This window comes from Cygnus olor, chromosome 13 (genome assembly GCF_009769625.2).
Source record: "Cygnus olor isolate bCygOlo1 chromosome 13, bCygOlo1.pri.v2, whole genome shotgun sequence".
Classification (NCBI taxonomy): Eukaryota; Metazoa; Chordata; class Aves; order Anseriformes; family Anatidae; genus Cygnus; species Cygnus olor.
Window position 1 is genome coordinate 5,575,498 of NC_049181.1, and position 19,735 is coordinate 5,595,232.

Sequence of the window (19,735 nt, forward strand, 5' to 3'; positions counted from 1 at the left end):
GCATCCCCCCACCTTGTTCAGCCCTTCAACAGAACTTTGGAGGCTAGTGCAGATATGGAGAATAACCAAGACTAGAAATGTATCCTTGATCAAAAATATAATCTAAAGTATTTCCAGCTGAATAAGATTTACAATGAATTTTGAGAGGTGTTTTTTGTTTGTTTTTCCTTGCAGATGTGAGCTTTTAAGTATCAAAAAGAAAAAAGAAAAAAAAGAAAAAGAAAAAAAGGCATCCTTCACATAAATCCTCTAAAGAGAAACTCATTCCTGATTCCTGATAGTGTTCTTCTCCCCTCCCACCTTCACTGATGCTTACTTCTTTCTTTTCCTCAAGAAAGCGGAAATCAATACAAACAAGCTCCAAAGGAATAAATCACAGTAGATTTATTTGCCTGGCTTTCAAACTTCCTACATATTTATGTTACTAAAAAAAATAAATAATAATAATTAGATGGAAAAACATATGAGGATAGAAGACACAAATATAAGTAAACCCAAACATTAAAATTAGAAGTGAAGAAAGTGAAGACAAGTATCTAACAATTTGCATCATTAAAAAGTAATCACCTTACATCTTTCTATAACATTGTTTTTTCCTCCCTTTCTATTGAATTTGACAAAAATTAGCCTCCTTCTGAAGATTCTGGGCAAAAGTCTGTTCATGATATGAAAGCTCCTACTCCACAGTGGTAAGATAGATGTCATCATGAAATAGAGTATACGTCATCCAAAGCAATGTGAGACTTCAAAAATTTATCAAGAACTATATCAAGAACAGTCAGTCAAAGCTTTTATTTCCTATAGAAGAAATATTTGGGTAATTAGTATCTAAATCATGGAAGTGATAAATCATAAAGTGATATTTTTAAACATATAAGTATGCTACTCTGGAAAATAAATTAAATAGAAGTAAGGAAAAGGTACAATTCCTGAGAAATAACTATAGCAATCCTTCTTTGAATGGTATCTTCTGAACAGGAGGTTCAGAAACTGTGCAGTGCCCTGTTCAGTATTAATTAAAAAACCCTGACCATTTTATCCATGCACAAAAATGCAGAACAAGTGACAGAACATAAGTTAGAGCACAAGGAGCTGTCTTCTGAAATAAAACTGTCTTATCCCTGGATAGTGTATACAGAAAGTTTGAATGACTTTCAAAACAAACAAACAAAAAGTTGCTAAAAACTTAATAACGAGTCTCTTAAGCCAACAGCCAATCAACTCATTTGTACAAATGGAAATGGACATCATTTCTGAACTAGGTTCTACCACAGCAGTATTAAAACACAATAAATAGTTTTTCTTGATTGCAAAAAGTCAAATTGAAGTGGCAGAAAGGAGTTTAAGAGCTGCTTAATAGCAAAATACCAGAAAATCAACGTCAGGTATACAGAAAAACATATGCACATAAAATTACGTCTAACACATATTCAACTGGATAGAATACAGAAAATAGCTACAAACAACTGTGGTAACAGATCATAAAAAAATCTCCCCCCAGAATCATTTCTTCCAGCCCCCAGGCAGATAGGAATTCCCTTCTGAAATATGAACCTGAGCATAAAGAACAAGACTCCTCTCATAGCTCCTTGAGCAACAAAATCAAACCTGCATTAACCAATTAGAAATAGGAATGCACTCAGATATGTGTTTTTTGTTGTTGCTGTTGTTTGTTGTATTTGTTTGTTTGTTTTCTGAAGCTACCACTACTGCACATAAGATTAGATAAAAGCAGCATGACCTGGCAGCACTGCTGAGCAAACCAGGGGTCAGTATGCCAGCATTCCTGAGTAGCTCTATTCCTCCTCAGAACTGCCAAAAATTACTACTGACATATTATCATTAATGTAGAAAGCCTTTCCCTTTTATTTATGTAGAGTCATAATAATATACCATAGGAAAACAACTTGTTGTTTTTCTGGCTAATGTTTCAACACCAAGCCATCAGAATTTGACGGCAAGTCCATATTCATATCCATAAATCCATCTAAATCCATATTCACATTTGACAATTATTCCAAAGTAATAAATTATCCAGGAATCATCTTTATATTATAAGTAGGAAAAAAAAAAAAAAAAAAAAACGCCTGCTAATAACGGTCCAACATTAGAAGAAATCTGCAGAGATGCTGGTTAGAGAACAACGGTGCATAAGCACAGTACAAAATGTGACTGCCTTCACAGTAGTTAACACCACATGCAAGTTTATGCATCACCAATACACAAAAAGCACTGCTGCTGAAATCACATATGCATACAAAAAAAATTTAAAATAAAAAATAAAATCACAAAATGATATTACAAGTATTTCTATTGAAAACCCAGAATGCCTTCATATCACAAGTCTGAGCCTGATTCTCTGCTTTTTCTCCAAATGAACACACTTCTAAACTGGTTTTAAATTGATGTGTTATTAAAAGACAAATTATTTTAGAAGGCTAGAAGTCACTCTGTCACCTTGCAATTTCTTTAATTACAACAATCTTGTAGGAGAATAGAAACAGAAATAACTATGTAATATACTTTTGCTAGATAAGTTCTTGGATATTCTCTTCATAGCACATACAAAGAGAAATTTAAAAGAGATGCTATCTATAGTTCTGCCTGTTTCTCAGGGGCTGGGCTTTATAGGGAACTACTACTTCCCATTACATCCAGTTCTCAACAGTTACTGGGTACATTCTAAGATGTTGCCAGACACCAGGTGAAAATGCTATTCAATACCTTCACTCAGAGAAGACAAGAATGAGTAAAGGATTGACAGAGAATTTCAGGACTTTCTGGTAATAAATAGGAGCCTGACAGGCCTTTGTTCAGCAAATGTTCATTTACTTTTTGCACTCGTAGAACATTCAGTTGCTCACCACTAAGAAACCACTAAGCAGATATGATGGACGATTTATACAGCAATAACAAGGGGATTTGTTAGTACAATTCTGATTGTTCTGTAATGAAAGTCTAATGAAACTAATAAAGCTTTATCACAACCTCCAGGGATCTTACCAAAAGCCAGAAAGAATATTTGAATTAGGTTGTGGGAGCTCTCCAGAAAGTCATGAGCGGAACAGATACTAAAGAAAGACAGACTCAGTAACATACAGACAAGGATATATAATGACAATTATATAATAAGCATATGCTGAAAATCAGAAAACAGTATTTATATCAGTGTCTTTTGGTTCAGGCTATCTTGAAATGCTAGAACTATCTCCCATCTGTAAGCTTCCAAAAGGCATTGAGAAGTTTTAGTTTGATACAACTCCTCTGCACTGTTGGCTTTAGACAATATTCTTTCTTCTCAGAAGTTTGATATTAATAGGCAAGACAGTTGAAGAGAACAACAAAAAAGTAACAGGTAAATTACATAAAAGGAAAATCACTTCCATCTACTGTCACAAGTATGAGCAAATATAAAGATCTGTTTTGTCCTATGCCCTGCATGGACGTATGTTGAAAATGAGTGTATTTGTCTGAAATTAGGCTGGTATAATGTGCCATAAAGGAAAATGTCAAGAGATGTTTATTTTTGGATGTGTGATTCAGTTCAGTCTGAACCTGGAATAGAAGCATGGCAAGTTACCCAGTCCTGGCACCTTCAAAAAGTCATCAGCAAACTGTGCAGCCAATCCTGCTTTAAAGACAATTTGTTTCTGGTAGGGTGACTGGTTTTAAGAGGCAGGACTGGGCAGTACTCCATCAACTGCCTGCTGGAACAGACAGACGAAGTTCAGAAACTAGAAAACACTTTACAGAACCATTGCCAAAAGCTGAGCTTTGGGAACTGTGGTCAGGATTGCTTTTGGAATATTACAGGGTATACATATGTTTGAACATTAAACTGTATCGGTACAGCACTTGCAATGATGTGGCTATATGTCACAGTGGCCGTGTCACTAATGAATGAACTCAGCAAGTGTCAGGTGCTTTACTAGGCTTTAGTGCAACAACACCCAGCATTTGCCTCTAGGATGGTTCCCACACCTGCCTAATCTGATTCCTGTTCCTACAGCTTCAAGCCAGCGAAGAGGGAAGGTGGAAGGCAGGTTCAGCAGTGGGGTTACTGCAGTAGGACAAACAGCTTCAGCTTCCTTCTCTGTATAACTAGACCAAACCACTCACACGGCTGTGTAGACCCTTGGTTCTTCTATAATCCTTTATACAGGTGGCCTACCTGAGGTGACAAAACACAAGTTTGTCAGAGAAAGGTGCGATGGGAGTGTGTGTGAGGGGTGTTCCTCTTTGGAAAACCAGCCGATGGTCCTCTAGCTCCCTTCAAACACTGCAGTGTGTACTGCCTACATCTGTTCTGCTCCCTGCAGCAGCATCAGGGAATTTGCAGCCCTTATGCAAGAAGCTGGCTACGTCCCTAGGGCACAAACCTTACAGTGTACCTTCTACTCTGAAGTCAGGCAGCACCATCTCACTCATTTTTGGCTTGATCTACTTACAAATACTTCCCTCCCCACATCAAACTCCAGTTGGTATCACCAACAGAGAAATATGATATATCCAACCAGGCTGTTTGCCCACAACTAAAGTTTCCAAGCAAGTTTAAAGGGCTAATGAACACATTTAGTGCCTGCTGCACTGAAGAACCAGGTGATGGCCAGGCCATCCAGAAGAGTCATTCTACAAATCCATAAAGAAGCTTTGTAGTAATAATAGCCAAGAGTGTTTACCTGTATTCCTACCTTCTGCATGCTGCCATTTAAAGATACAGCTATTATGATATGCTTAGTAAAAAGTACTGGGGAATCTATCTCCTCAAATTTGTTAACTGTCCTTGTTACTTATCTCAATAAAGAGCCAGTAATGAGCTATAGACATTTGGTCTGGTTAGATTATTAATAATAATTTTCAATTAAAACATTGGTTGAAAATCTAAAATTCAATAAAATATTATTTCTAATCTGAATCAACAGAAAGCAAGTGAAATATTTTACCTCATGTTGAGCAAGGTGTTGCCCAGAATTAATGTTGAAGTAATGTCTTTGTATCTGAAGAAATGGAGTAATCCTTTAAGTAAGAACAGCCAGGTGTTCTCCCAGAAGTAAAGATCCCACTTCAGGATAAAACATTGAATCTGCCTAGACTCTGAAAAAAAAATACTTCAAAGGGCAAAAACATTAGTAAGAGTTAATATTCTGTGTGAAAAGAGGAGATCAAGAAGAGAGAATCTGAAGCACAATCTCTAGAAGCTATCCTCTGATGACAGCAGCCTAAGGAAAATGCTGTATTGCAAGGGAACTCCTTAGGAAGACAAACTGAGACTGAAGGCTGAGCTTTGTCACCAAGTTCACTTTTGATGTAATCTCAGTTTAAGTAGTTCAAGCATAATTCCCTTTCGTTTCAAAACCCTAATCCTTCATAATCCCCTTTAACTACTAGTCTATTTAGTATATTATCAATAATTTAGGGACCGAGGGGGAGATTCAGAAGTTCTGGTGTGTTGTGTTACTGGGTTTTGTGGTTTGGTTGGGCTGGGTTGTTTTTTTTCTTCCTTTCCCCCCCACCCCCAGTATAGCTTGAATAAATATCATCTGAAGCTAATCAACAAGCTTTCAAAGTCAGAGCTTTCAGAATTACCTTTGTAAATACTTCACTTGCCTAACCTATTTTCTACAATACCATCAGGGTAACAGAATGGACCCCATTTCACCTAAACTGGCCAGAGCTGGTGCAGTACCCAGCAGTAAGCAAGGGAGTTCTCTGCAAGAATGTCACAGTCACTTACTAATACAGAGATCAACTTTTCTTTTCTCCATGGGAAATACTTAAATGTAATGCTACCCTACTTGGAGTGTTCACATTCTTTTCATACCATAAAACTACTGCCAACCTGAATTATACAAAATATACTTGCATATTTACCAAAACATTATATACCTGCTTCTCCTTATCAATATTTAGTTCTCGTAAGAGATATTTGACCAGGTATGAATAGGATACACTTTCTTTGGCAGTGATAACCATGCATTTAAAAAAAAAAAAACATTACTGGATTACAGCACAAGTCAGTCCATTCTTATTTTACTTGTTAGGCACACTAAGTATTTGCAGTCTTCAAATTATTCAAGGAGAAACAGCTCCATCTAAAGGTGAACAGGCTGCCGATTCTCCTGCCTTGTGTTTTTCACATTAGCTATGTCACAAACAGCAATGGCAGTAATATGTTTGAAAAGTTGGTCAGTGAAGGACATATTGGAGGACCATGTTCTTCCAATAAACTGGGGGGAAGATGATTTCCCTAGCTGAGCAGCTGAGCAGAAACTCAACACCAGAAGACCCATGTTATCATGAACCCTTATGTATTAAGTGACTTTTGGTTTGCAGCTGAAGATCCAACATTACATACAAACAGCAGTCCTCAATTTTGAATTGATTTTATTTTGCAAACAAGAACCCTAAATCACTTCTAATTACTCCATTTTTAAACCTATTCAGAAGCAGAATGTTGCTATCCCTCTTAAATTTTACTGACTTGAATGGAATTCCATTTCAGAAAAAAGACCTTTTACTTGCAAATATATGATAACTGGTATTGGGAAGTATTCAAAAAAATAATAATAATTGAACAGCTTTCAGGAACACATTCAGTAAGACATTCTTAGCTGTAGTCATCTCATCTCTGAAAAATCCTAGTTTAATGGTAAACTACCTTCACCAGCCAATGTCTTTTTACTGTTTTTTTTAGCAGTATTATGAAGTTAATTCTCAGATTAGTATAACTGCACTTCCTCACATTAAACATGAAAAGTTACATTTTACTCCTCAATTCACAGTACAGTGAAGTGTACTTAGCTTAGCCAAGAACAAAACAGGACTTTTTTTTATGCAACTAAGAATATTCTAATTAAAGGTTTCTGTATTATTTTTAGCCTCTCATATCCATGTAATCCTGAGAACAACCTGTGCACACTGTCAAAGCAAAAGCAATGTTTTAATAAAGGAATTCACAGAGAATGAAATATTTTGAGACTGCAGCCATAATTACAACATAATTGGCATTAAGTTAATAATGATGCCCAAAAATAAATAAATAAATAAACAAGCTTCTCCGAGCAGAAACCAAGAAGTGTTCATTACAACTACGTAGTGTTTATTGAAGTGCTATTCTTAATCTAGATAAAGCATCAGGAACCAGAGAGGAAAAATTTAATTACATTCTGGGTAGCAAAATATTCTTAGTTATGCCTGAAGCAAACTCAGCAGTAAAAGTTTTGATTCCTATACAGGTTTTAGCTATAGTTCAGTTGTATTGAATGAAGGACTGCATTGCATCTACCTCTTGCCTACTCTAGAACCAACCATTTTATTCCATAATTTCTACAGTAATATTGATTAAATATATTTACTTTTTATAATTTAAATATTATAATTCAGAAAGTAGTAAATTTAGAGATAACACAACCAATAATGAAAGGTCTGTGAACACTTCCTTGACTAGACATATGTGACAAAAAAGACCATCCCAATCATTTAGGGAGTACCAAAACTATCAAGTTAGCAGAATAATTTTTTGTCAGTGTCTCTGATCCCCATTATACCACCTGTCCTGGGTCATCCTGAATTTGTGCCCTTTATCTTCTAGAAGCATTCCTACTATTTCTCTTGTAACACAGCATCATATTCTCACAATCTGATCTCATGTACTAAACTCTTCAGAGCAATTCCTCTTTATCTTTTATCCTTGGGGGGACAGCTGGCTTTCTTTATACCATACAGAGAGTTAAATTTAAAGTCTGATGACACAGTACAGTATCAATATCATATTGATTAACCATAATAGAGATAATAGCAGCACCCAGAGGCATCTAGGAGTCCAGTGGGATTAACTCCAAACCATACAGAGTGAACAAGACAGTAATCTTTGTATGATCATCCTATGTTTCTCGTAACTGGCTTACTTACCCCTTTTGCATGTTTACTCATGTAGACATCAGTTGGCACTTCCTGCACATCATTTTGGTCTATGTCACAGAGGCAAAGATATACATAAGTTATTACAGTCACTCCTTGTTAACCTATTCACCTGCAGCACTGTGACTATTTTAAACAGAATTTTAACTACAGACTTACCTTACCTATGTGCATTCATTCTATTTTAAGAAGGATAACAGGAACAACACTATCACCCTAACAGAAGTTGGTCTTTCTTCTGAACAAAAGGTGTAAACTTGTTGCATTATTTAGTAGTGTTTTGGAGATGACAGCATTTCATCTGTCTAAAAATAAAAACTCATCCAAACAAAAGAACTCAGCAAAAATAACAATCCACAGAACATTATTATTATTACTATTTTTTTTTTTTTTTTGGTAGCAAACAATTTAGGGATTTGGGGTTTCTTTCAGATTTTCCTTCACTTTCTATTCTATGACTGAAGGTAAACAGCAGGGTAACTTTACCTACAGTGCTCCCTATACAGGCCAGCCATCATCCCGCTCACATTATTACACAAGACCAGAATGGCCCTGCTGGGTCAGAACTACCACCTATAAAATCCAACTAACAGCAGCACAGCAGAGAAATAAGGTTTGGGAATAGGACTCTTGGCTCCTATATTCTCATCTGAAGCTTGAAGCATTAACAAAATACCTTCTTCAAAAATCAACAAACAAAACATAACAGATTAATGATATTTTTTTTTTTTTTTTTTTTTTTTTTACTAAATAGTATCATTTCCTTCAGATTTCACAATTTATCCAAATAAACCCAACACATTTTGATATGCCTAGTTTTGTTCCTTACAAAATAGTACTCTGTTCACATCCTGTTTTTCACAGAACTCAAAACATTCATCAGTGGTTCTATACGATGCTTGTGACGGAACAATCCACTGCAAAGAGCTAATGGGTCCAGCCTAACCATTGCATTATACACTGTCTGTAACCCAGTGAAATGGTATACAAAAGACATGGACAATGAAATGTCTTTTTTTCCTATGAGAGTGCTATCCGTCTATAATTGTCATTGCATCCTTGCTGCTGGTTGGAGTGTGAATATGACAAAAGCAAGTACCATAAAGAGTGGTTGCACTATTTTTTATTATTATTATTATTAGCCTTAATTTATTTTCCAAACACATGACAAAGCAAAACTGTAATTCTACCATGTCAGTAACAAGAACACGTGCTTTTGTGTCCCACTCTGTAACCCCTCATTCCATCAATGGCTGTTCTTCGGCAACCAGTATGACTGGCTAATAAATGTTAATTCTCTTTTGTAGTAGCTGTTAAAGATTATCAAGTACTTTCTTCTCTCTAAATTTATCATATTGGCAGAAAGCTCACCCTGAATACCCAAAAATAGCTCAGGATGGTGGTGCTAGTTTCAGAACTGATCTAAATATTTCATGAAAATACAACTGTGTTTAAAACAACCCTTAATAAAATAAATCTGAGATAATGTACTCTGGAGAATTTTTCAAAGAAAAATTGTTCTATTCTCATTTCTATTATTGTTCATCAGTTCCGTAAAAAATTAGTAGCCTGCAGTATTTCTTCCATTAGGGCTGAAAATCTTGATGATATATTAGCAATAACAGGTATGCTGGTAGCTTAAAGTTTCTGCTCTCCCTCTACGCCTTAAATTTTCTTCAGATTTCACTATTTGTCCAACCATCACTGAACCAAGCATTGTAGCTCCCTGTCCCACCTGCTTCTACCAGAGGCAATGTAGGTGAAGGCTCAGGTAGTCCCCCCAACAAGCAAGTGGCAGCAGGAATCCTTCCCTAGAGGGAGGGCAGCCTCCCCAAAGGCCAGCACTCGCCACAGGCCGCAGCCAGGTTTTAGCTCCAGCCTCATAGGTTAGGAGCCAGCCTAGGCTGGGAGAAAGAAACCTGGGCTAGGAGAAAGAAACTAAAGGACTTGGCTGGGCTAAAAAACGTTCCTTTTCCTATGACGTCACTTTCCCAGCACAGCAGGGACGTATTTTAGATTAGCAAAGTCATTTTTGTCTTGACTGCTGAGATGCGTGAAAGGGTGTAACAGCAAAGGCCTGCTAACAAAAAATCAGTCCTTCAGGAGGAGCCACTACTTTCCTGCCACTTTCGTGATCCCACATCTGGACAAAGCTGAACCATAAGATCATAAATAGCTTCTTTTCAGATATACTTTTTCTCCTAACTCATGCAAGTTTAGAGTTTAACTTCCCAGCTCTCTCAGTGGGGTGCCATGTAATCCAACAGTCTTAAAGGTAAGTCCAAAGCTATTTAAAGCTTTATGAATAAAAATCTGTAAGTATTTTAGAGGTTTATAAATCAAAAAAATAGTAATGTGTTCTAATGCTCTTAAAATGTTTTATGGCAGAAAATAAAAAAATAATAATTTAAAAATAGCTTTTCTGAAGTATATCTTTTTCACTTTGGGAAGAAAAGGTTTTGAATCACAAAGTACATTTATCACAGGTACAATGTGGTACATACAATTGCAAAGTAAAACACTACCAAATTATAAGAATAAAAACAGAGTAGCTGTTTAATGAACAGCAAGATTAAATAACTCATTTAATACAAATTCACAGTCTGATCCCACACACAGGTATCTATTGACTGTAAGTATTTCTTCCCTGTTTAGCAACATTCTGAAAACACAAACGCCATTGCTATTATAATACATCTTATTATTAGTGTCTAAACAACAACAACAACAAAAACTTTTTCTTTTAAAACATTTTGTTAGAACTGTACATGCTGAACCTAAAACCAGGACCATTTTAAAGGTCTGGGCCTTTATTTGCATAAAATATCATGCACTTTTTAAAAATAAATCTTACGAAAATTACTTCTCTTGAAAGAGAATCCTAAAAAAATTGTTTGTACAATATTTGCACAACACTACATTTTCTCTATGTCCATACTAAAAATATCTATTAAAATAATCTGTGAGTTAGATCAGTAACAAGTTACAAGATCCTAATATTCTAAGAAAAATAGCAATTTAACTGCTTTGAGGAAGTAAATTCCCACTTGTGTAAGCATCAGGTTGATGGAGAGTTAAACGTTGAAGTTATTTGGCAAATAAAGATTGATCACCTTGAATTCCTTCCCTCCTGTAAACAAGCCTGAAATGGGAGATTTGCTATGTGATTAAGATAATATACTTCAGCTAGAATAGTAGTAAATTGGTGACCTAAGGTGTTGAGCATCAGAAAACGCTGTTACAAAAGATTTCAACTCTGCATGTAATGAGCACTACAACTGGTCAACATAATTGTAATCAGTAATAAGAACTGTCAGAAAAGTGTATGAAAACTGCTTTAGGGTTTTAGTTCAATGGTAGACAGCCAATTAAGATGAGTAATTTTCACCTGATGTTGATTTGTATCCGATTTTTATTTGACAGATTATTATCCTGTGAACTTGCTATCCATTCTAGAGACCACATTATTTCAAAAACTTAAAATAGCTTTCTTCTCTTTTGGAAATCAGAACACTCTTGTTTCTGCAGAAAAAAATAGATTAACCTGGGCTTTGGCGGTGAATTCGTGCTTCATTTTCTTATTTCTTCTTGAGCTCTCCTGCTGGTCCCACACTGAGTTAAGGAACCTTGATTTTTATAGGCTATTCAATTCCAGTGAACAGCAGCCAGATAGCATACTGTGCACACAGTCTGCATAAAACATTCATACATCTGAATTAAAGTCTTCTAGTCATTCCTTTACTTGAGTTCAGGTTGTCTCCTCAAAAATTTCACAAACGTAAAATATTTTCTTTGGAGTACCTTAAAAAATTCTACGTGCAATTAGTACAGTCTACATGCTGATTCATAATTAAGATAATGACTGGACTCATATTTTACAGCATCCCCTTGTTCTCTTACTTGTAGGGCACTCAGAAATCATCAGTATTACATGATGCACTCTCAGACTGCTCACATTTTCTCTCCTATACAGAGCTTCAAGAGGAAGGCAGTAGCTTCTGCATCTACAAATATATACGTACATGTGTGTATATATAGATGAGTTCATAGATACAGACACACACAGAATAACTCTTCATCAGACCATCACAACAAAAGGGGTGCTTCAGGAAAATGGGGTATTAATCAAGGCTGTGAATATTATGCTGAAACTTATTTAACTATATATTGCTTATTACAAAACCATGAAATTGTATTTTGGGTTTTGAATGTACAGCAAATGGGCTTTAAACAAAGAGAAAGAAAGCAAATAAATCCACCTAGAATCACAGTGTTTAAACAATTCAATTTGTTAAAGTTGCTAATTAAAATTAAGCCTATATACTTAATATTCTTCTGCAACAAAGAAGCAGGTGAACAATGCTTTCAAAATCATTACTACACTAGGCAGGCACATCTGTTTTTGTTATTCAGCTCTATGCCAGAAAAAGACTTCTGCTTATACAAAGAATGGGTAAAGTTACTCTTCAGTTATGATGGCATCCAAACAAAGCGGTATTTGCTCGATAGACAAAACCAAGCCATACCTCTTTATTAAACAGTAACTGTGAAGAAACAGGAAATAAATAGAGTAGCACAACTATATATATATATATATATATATAAAACTATTTACACTGTAATTACAAATCTGATATTTTTTTCAGTGTTAAGTTTATAATCCAGAACTCATCTTTTCATGATTCCACACACATTTTGCAACCAAGCTACAAGGCAAATTAAATTTTGTCTTTTTTTTTTTTTTTTTTTTTTTTTTTTTTTAAGTACCATCTCCACTGATGGCTATTCACTCTAAGAAGTAGACTACAGCCAAAAAGATAAGATTAATGGAAACTTTCCTTTATCTATTTTACAATAAAAGGTGGAGCAGTGAGTTACACACAACTCAATTGCTACAAGATAAGAGGAAAGTAATAAACCTCATATTCATCGATGACAACAGCATTAATCACATATCAAAGCATATTAAAAGGTTTAATTAAATACCAAAGAAAAACTTTTCAGACATGCAGGATCAAATGCCTAACATTTCTAATGATATTAAACACTATTCATTCAAGCATGATTCCTATTTTATAATACAGGCAACCATTCTGCTCTATGCACACAGCAAAACAAACTGATTTTGCTTTTATTTGGTTAGCAATCTTACTTCAACACATTATGGATTATATACACCAAATCCAAACTTGTATTTATTGAACAATTCAGAACAATACAGAAAAAAAAAGAAAAAAAAAAAAACAAACTCAAAAGTAACCAAAGGCTTACTTCTAAAATGAAATGAAGGTGCCACTCCACACATTCAAGTTTGGCTGCCGAGCCAACAAGGTCAATTATCCCAGCAACCTAATTTAATTTCTCCTTCACACCTGAGATGACAATCTACTTAACAAATTTAACCTAATGCCATTTTTAAGTGCCAAAATAAAGTGAGCCTGCTATTATAATAATTAGAGAGCTACAATAAACTATTGTGTTTTCAGTTTCAGAATTGACATGGTTTTTTTCTGTTTTTAAACTATGCTTTGTTCAGAGTATGAATCTACATTAACCATTACATCATTACTATTTTCTTTACTCATTGCTAATGAGCATTGACATATTTCAGTACAGTAAATTAATTATTATTTTTAGAAAAACAGTTGTTTGGAAGTAAATTCCCCTTTAAGATAGGCCACACTTTTAAGGACCTATCTTATAGAAGAGGAGTTATCCCAGTACTCTGTCCACATACTGTGGCTCTGACTGCAGAAACAGAAGAGGAGCAACTGGACAAGTTACAGAATAAACTTATTTTATTACAGGCTATATTGTTTCAGGGACTTCTGAACATCTCTTTTGCCTTTATTGCCATATGTCCCATATCAAACATTTCATTAGGTTAAAGATGCAGGGAGAATATATTTTCAGGACTCTGTACTTAATTCTGGCAATGATATCTCAATATCACACAGCAGGGAAGCTTCAAAATGACAAAGACCTATAGTTTTACAGTATCTCATCCATCATCATATGCTACTTCTTAAGAAAACTTTCTAATGAAGAATTATATTTTCATGCATCCAAACTTCACCAGAGAATCAGACATAATATACAGACAGAAACATCTAGAGGAGCTCTGCACATAATTTTGATAATGGATTTTGCACGTTTTTCTAATGCCAACAGAAAGAATGTGATTTCAATATAAAAATTAACATTGCCTCCCCCCAAAAGGATGCAGAGATCTTCTAATCTTTAATCACAGAATCAAATACAGATATTTGACAATTTAAGATCTAATAGAGCTTATTTAATCCTTCTTGTTCTTCAAAGGAGAGTAATAAGTAGCATGATAATTTCATGTTACTGGACAGTATTATTTTCCCATCCATAATATAAAGCAGAAGATGAACAAATTTTCTGTATTGAAGTGAATCTGTCTCTGAAGAATTGACGGAAATAAATTCAAACACATCATCACCTATGTTGGCTGTAATACTACTTAATGTAAGTGTATGTTTCCTTGCAAACTATTTAACCAGAAAAAAAAGGACTCAGAAGTGCAATTCATGGCATCCTTGCCTTCTTAAGCACATAACACTAGCTCCATATTTTCTGTCTTCAGAGAACAATACCTACATCCTTGCTAAAATGTAAAGGCAAGGGAGCACAGGAGCACAGTCCTAGGAGAAAAATGTTATATCTAAATTGATATCTATAGAAATGAATAGAACAGAAGAACTGATTTTTATACCTTTTTCACTTTATCAATGCCAAAAGAAATCATTATTTCAGATTTTATATAATCATACATAACAGTACTTTTAAAAGCCATATATTTAAACTTAATGAATAAGTCTGAAAACATAAACATCAAACATGAAAAACGAGGATACTCTCAAATCTGTCCAGTACTTTGATAGCCGACATAGTAGCAATATAAACGCATTAGGAGAGGAAATAATCCTACAAATGGATTCATCTTTTCTGGGTTAGAATTATTATTGTAACAAAACAGGGGTATCACCTTTACCTATGTACAAGGTGCAGAGATTGATCATTCTGCATAATTGGTATCTATTATAACAACTGTATGTATTAACCTTGTAACAGGAGTCCATGGAAAAGTTTCTTACAAGTGCTTCAGAGAGGTTGGTCTTACTTGTTTTTGAACAACCATTCCAATAGATAGCAAGCAGTTCATAAAAAGTCTGATTAAAAGCAGTATGTCTAAGTATTTAAAGCTGTAAGTATTTGAAATTACTTCTTCATTCTGAAACTGCAGGGCAGCTGACATTTCCTCCACTCTCTGAGAGTTCTGGAGGAATAAAATCTTATCAAAGAGATTGCAATATTTCACTAGGCCTTGATCACTTCTTACCATGAAACCACCAGATGATGAATGGATGAATGAAGCTATTTTTGTTCTTTTTTTTTTCCTGATGTAGAACTGTTTTGACTGCAATTTAAAAGCTGTCTTTGTGGGACATGTGTATAATAAATTCTGTGTAAAAAACTGTCATTATACAGAGTATTTTTTGCCTCTGGTATTTCTTCATTCAGCATGTTAGTTAGAAATACACTGTTTGCTTATCAATAAATCAAAAGATTTAATAAGAACTTGACTTTTCTTACACTGAATGTCAAGCATAAATCATAAAGTAGACTATTTAAATAAGTGATTTTGCTTTTTGTTTGTTCTTTTGTTAGCCTTTCCTAACAGTATCATCTAGGCATCCAGTATGAATCATTCTATGGATATAGAGCTTTAAAAATAATAACCACCCTCCCTACTTTTTGCAAATTTATTTGGCTTTTTTTTTTTTTTTTTAAGAAACATTAATTTGGGAAAAATATTTCTTACTGTGCATTGTGCTAGCACATTTAACTCTTAATACCTGGCATACTGTTCCAAGAGCTATAAGTGCAAGTTTACTGCATTAGCCCAACATTACTAATTCCCTATTGCTGTAACTAAGGTTGGAAATGCTCTGGTGCTTATAATGCCAGCTTATGACTCTCAGCACTTCCTTTGCACAACTTGAATTTAGAATACAACCAATAATGACAGGGCTTTTTCTGTACTTTTCTAAAATGTAACAGATTCTCAGACTGGGAGAGTTTCAAAGTTTTTGATACTAGTCAGCAATCATGAAAATTCTCTACATATGTAATTAGGGCAGTATCTTTTACATCAAAGTATTGCAACACTCATAACATCCCTTTTAAATTGAGTACAGTATGTTGAAGACCTGTGGCAGAGTTATGGAAAAATATTGACAGAAGTCTCAGTTATAGCTTAACCAAGGAATCAGTGAGCCCTGACTTTACCAACAATTTAAGAAGTGGAAAAACCTAAACAGCCTGATTAAAGCTATGTTTGTAACAAACACAGCAGAACGGCATTATTTGAATTTTGGAATGGATGAGAATGATGCCTTAAGGGAGAGCACTTTCTGTCCAGATACCTGAGAACTTGCACTTAAATTATTCTTATTCTAGTATAAAGCAGGCAGTGGGCATATCTGCCAGGGACAATTCTGAAGTGATTTATAAGCTTTCTATGCTTGAAATGTTGTTGTAAACATACCTTAAAAAAAAGTTCACTCATCTATTTATACTTCAGAACACATACGGGGTCTGATGTTTTCTATGTTAAGCAAACATAGAGAAGATTTCAAAGCTACACAAACATTCTCAGAGCTCTTCTTTTCCTGTAAAGGATGAAGCTTTACAGAGAAAGCTCTGAGAAGTGGGGTGCCAAGAATGGAAGACCAACATCAAAGTCACACAATACCTGGTTAACAGTTGAGTCTCTTTCCTCATTGCAAAATAGGGTTTCTTACAACTTCAAATGAAATACACCTTTTCTAAATGCTATTTTTATCTGTCAAATATACCTCAAGTATCTGTTTGCATACATTTATTTTACTTACCATCTTAAAAAAAAAAAAAGATACAGTTCAAACAACTGCAGAATCAGAGTCCCACTTTTATATATAAAAGATGTAATAGACATAGATCTTTTTTATATATGCAGTGTTTTTTGTTGTTGTTTTCAGAATTTATTACATATATAATAGACAATTTTCTTGATGGTGTTTTGGCATGATGGTAGACTTCATATTCTATAGATATGTTGTTTCAAAAATTTGGCTTTACTATCATATCCAGACAGAAAATATACCGTATATATTGTGCACACAGCACAATGAAGCTGTGTTACTGCCAGTTTTGACTTGGAAAGACAGCAGTAAAATTTACTCAGTTTCTGGTAAGAGTTATGTATAGAAAATGTATTTCTCCCAGCATGTTAATCTACACATAAGCTATTCCTTCCTGAGACTGCTGGCATTATGTAAGAAACCTCTCCTTATGACAGTGTCAATTACAGCACAGTCATCCTTTAAAATCTGCATACATATTGAAAAGAAACTATTCTCTGAAAAAAATAAACTTGTCTGGAACACAGAATACATCAAAAATAATTATGATAAATGACTTCCTAGACTTCAAAGGAAAACATATATTTTTTGCAAATGCAGTACTATCAGAATTACTTTTAAGTTCTATTTACAACACATCCTGCACTTGAAGTTCTAACATTGTAATAAGAGATGCAATAAACATACTTTTCTCTTTTTTTTTTTTTTTTTTTTTTTTAAGAAAAAGTTAACTAATAACTAGAGCCACTCCTAGATTTGTCAGTCAAGTAATATCAACAACAGTATCATTCAGGGACAGTACTTCAAGAACAGCCTTTCTTCAAAAGGTACGTTAGATATGAAAAGTCTGTGAAATAAAGAGATACTCACTTAAGAGAAAAATTCTATTTTTCTACAACATGCCAGCTGTGTACACACCCATCTTTTTCTTTAGAATATTAATGTTATAATAATCCTAATGCTCTAATGGATTTAAAATTTGGTTTTATTTAGATCTGTTACACAACAAAACTTGGAAGTATCATAATCCAGATGGAATTTATTTAAAAGACAGGCCAAAGATCAAACCTCTGAATAAACCTGAATAAAGTTAAACCTCTTGGATGCTCTCCAGTGCTTGCTTTTTCGATTGCTGATAATGAGGATTCCTTCACAACGATGAGTCGTCTGATCCTGCTGTTCCATGACCTTTACTGATGAAAGCATGTTCCTCTATTACATTCTGTGTAGTTTCAGCTTCCACCAAAACCCGTTATACATTTCTTTACTGAAGTAGAGAGGACTTGGTGTCTATTTAAAGATCACGGGCAAGTCATAGCTCTTACCTCACTATTCTAAACCTGTTCCTATTGTTTTCCATACTTAAACCACAGCACCCATATAACAGAGAACACTAAAACACAGCTTTTGCCTGCTCTTTGCATTCTATCCAGAATTTTACTACCCATTCCCAACCATAAACACACATGTTCAGAAGAAATGGGGTAGGAATCTGATTAGGGTTGCTTTAAGCAATTTTGGGGTTAGAGGTCAGTTACATGAACGTTTCTGACATTTCGATACAATAAACTTCTCCAACAGAACAAACAAAGTAAAATCTTTCAGCGTTACTGCCTTTCTTACCAAACCATGGACATGGTTCTGAGAATGCCAAGACTTCTAGAAAAAGATGCATCTACTAACTTCTGTTGCTCCAAAGCACAATGATTTGATTTAATCCACTAGACTAGCTTTCAGAAAGTTAATCACAACATGTTCTTCCATATCCTTCACAGCTGTCTAATGAAGATAGGTTTGTGTACAGCTGTACCACAGCTTGAGGTAGTCATTTTCAGTTTATTCCCCCTTTCTTGTATTTCAATACAGCCAATCCTGCCACAAACTCTTTAAAAATCAAGTTTTCTTTCCAAGTGTTAGAACTAAGGCAGAATTTGGTTTAAGCACAGCAAAAGCCAGAAACTTAAGTTCAAGGCAGGGAAGAATAAGATTGTTTTTGTTTACAGATGATAGTAAGAAGTAAACAGATGAATACATTTTTAAATTTTACTGACAGTTCATAAACAGTAATAATATGTTTTCTTTAAAAGCAACTTCTGTGGTATTTCTAGACCTCAATAATACCTCTAGACTATCTTTCCTTTCTTTTGCTGTTGAGAAAAATCTTTCTCTTATACCTCATGAATTATTAACCCAATGAGACAATATTCACTTTTAAGAGGACACAACAGTTTTCAGCAATAGTAAATGTTTGATATCCATTCTTGATGCAAGTATTTTCAACACTTTCAAAAATTTCTAAGTTTGAAGCAGTAACTAAGATTTAATCACAAGAATAATTGTTCCTACTAATAAATAGCAATCAGTTCAACTAGACCAATGCACCATCTCAGAGGATGAATACACAAACACGCACATGAAGGACAAAGGTTAATGATTTTTTTCAACTATACAGGTATTCATTAATTACCAGATGGATTGCCTAATTTTCTACTAGCTCAGAGGTAAATTTAAGGCTAACAATACCCTAAATAGTTGGAATTTGTTACCACTGACATCACATTATACAGCACAAAAACAACAACAACAAAAACAAACAAACAAAAAGGTTATTTGTTTCTGTGACTTTTTCCTTCAGCAAGTTATCAGATAAAACTACAACACTGGTGACAAGTTTCCCTAATATTTAAGTCTAGATTTCTGCCAAGTCCATACAGAGGCTTTTCCAAACACCTGTTGCTTGCAGTGCATGTAAAAAGAGAAATCATGTCAAGATCATCATCTAGCTACCACATCAAACTCAACTTAATGGAAAGTCATAGTAGGCTATATCTACCTTTACTTCAAGGTATAGGTCACCTAAAATTTTGGTTAAATATTATCTTAAT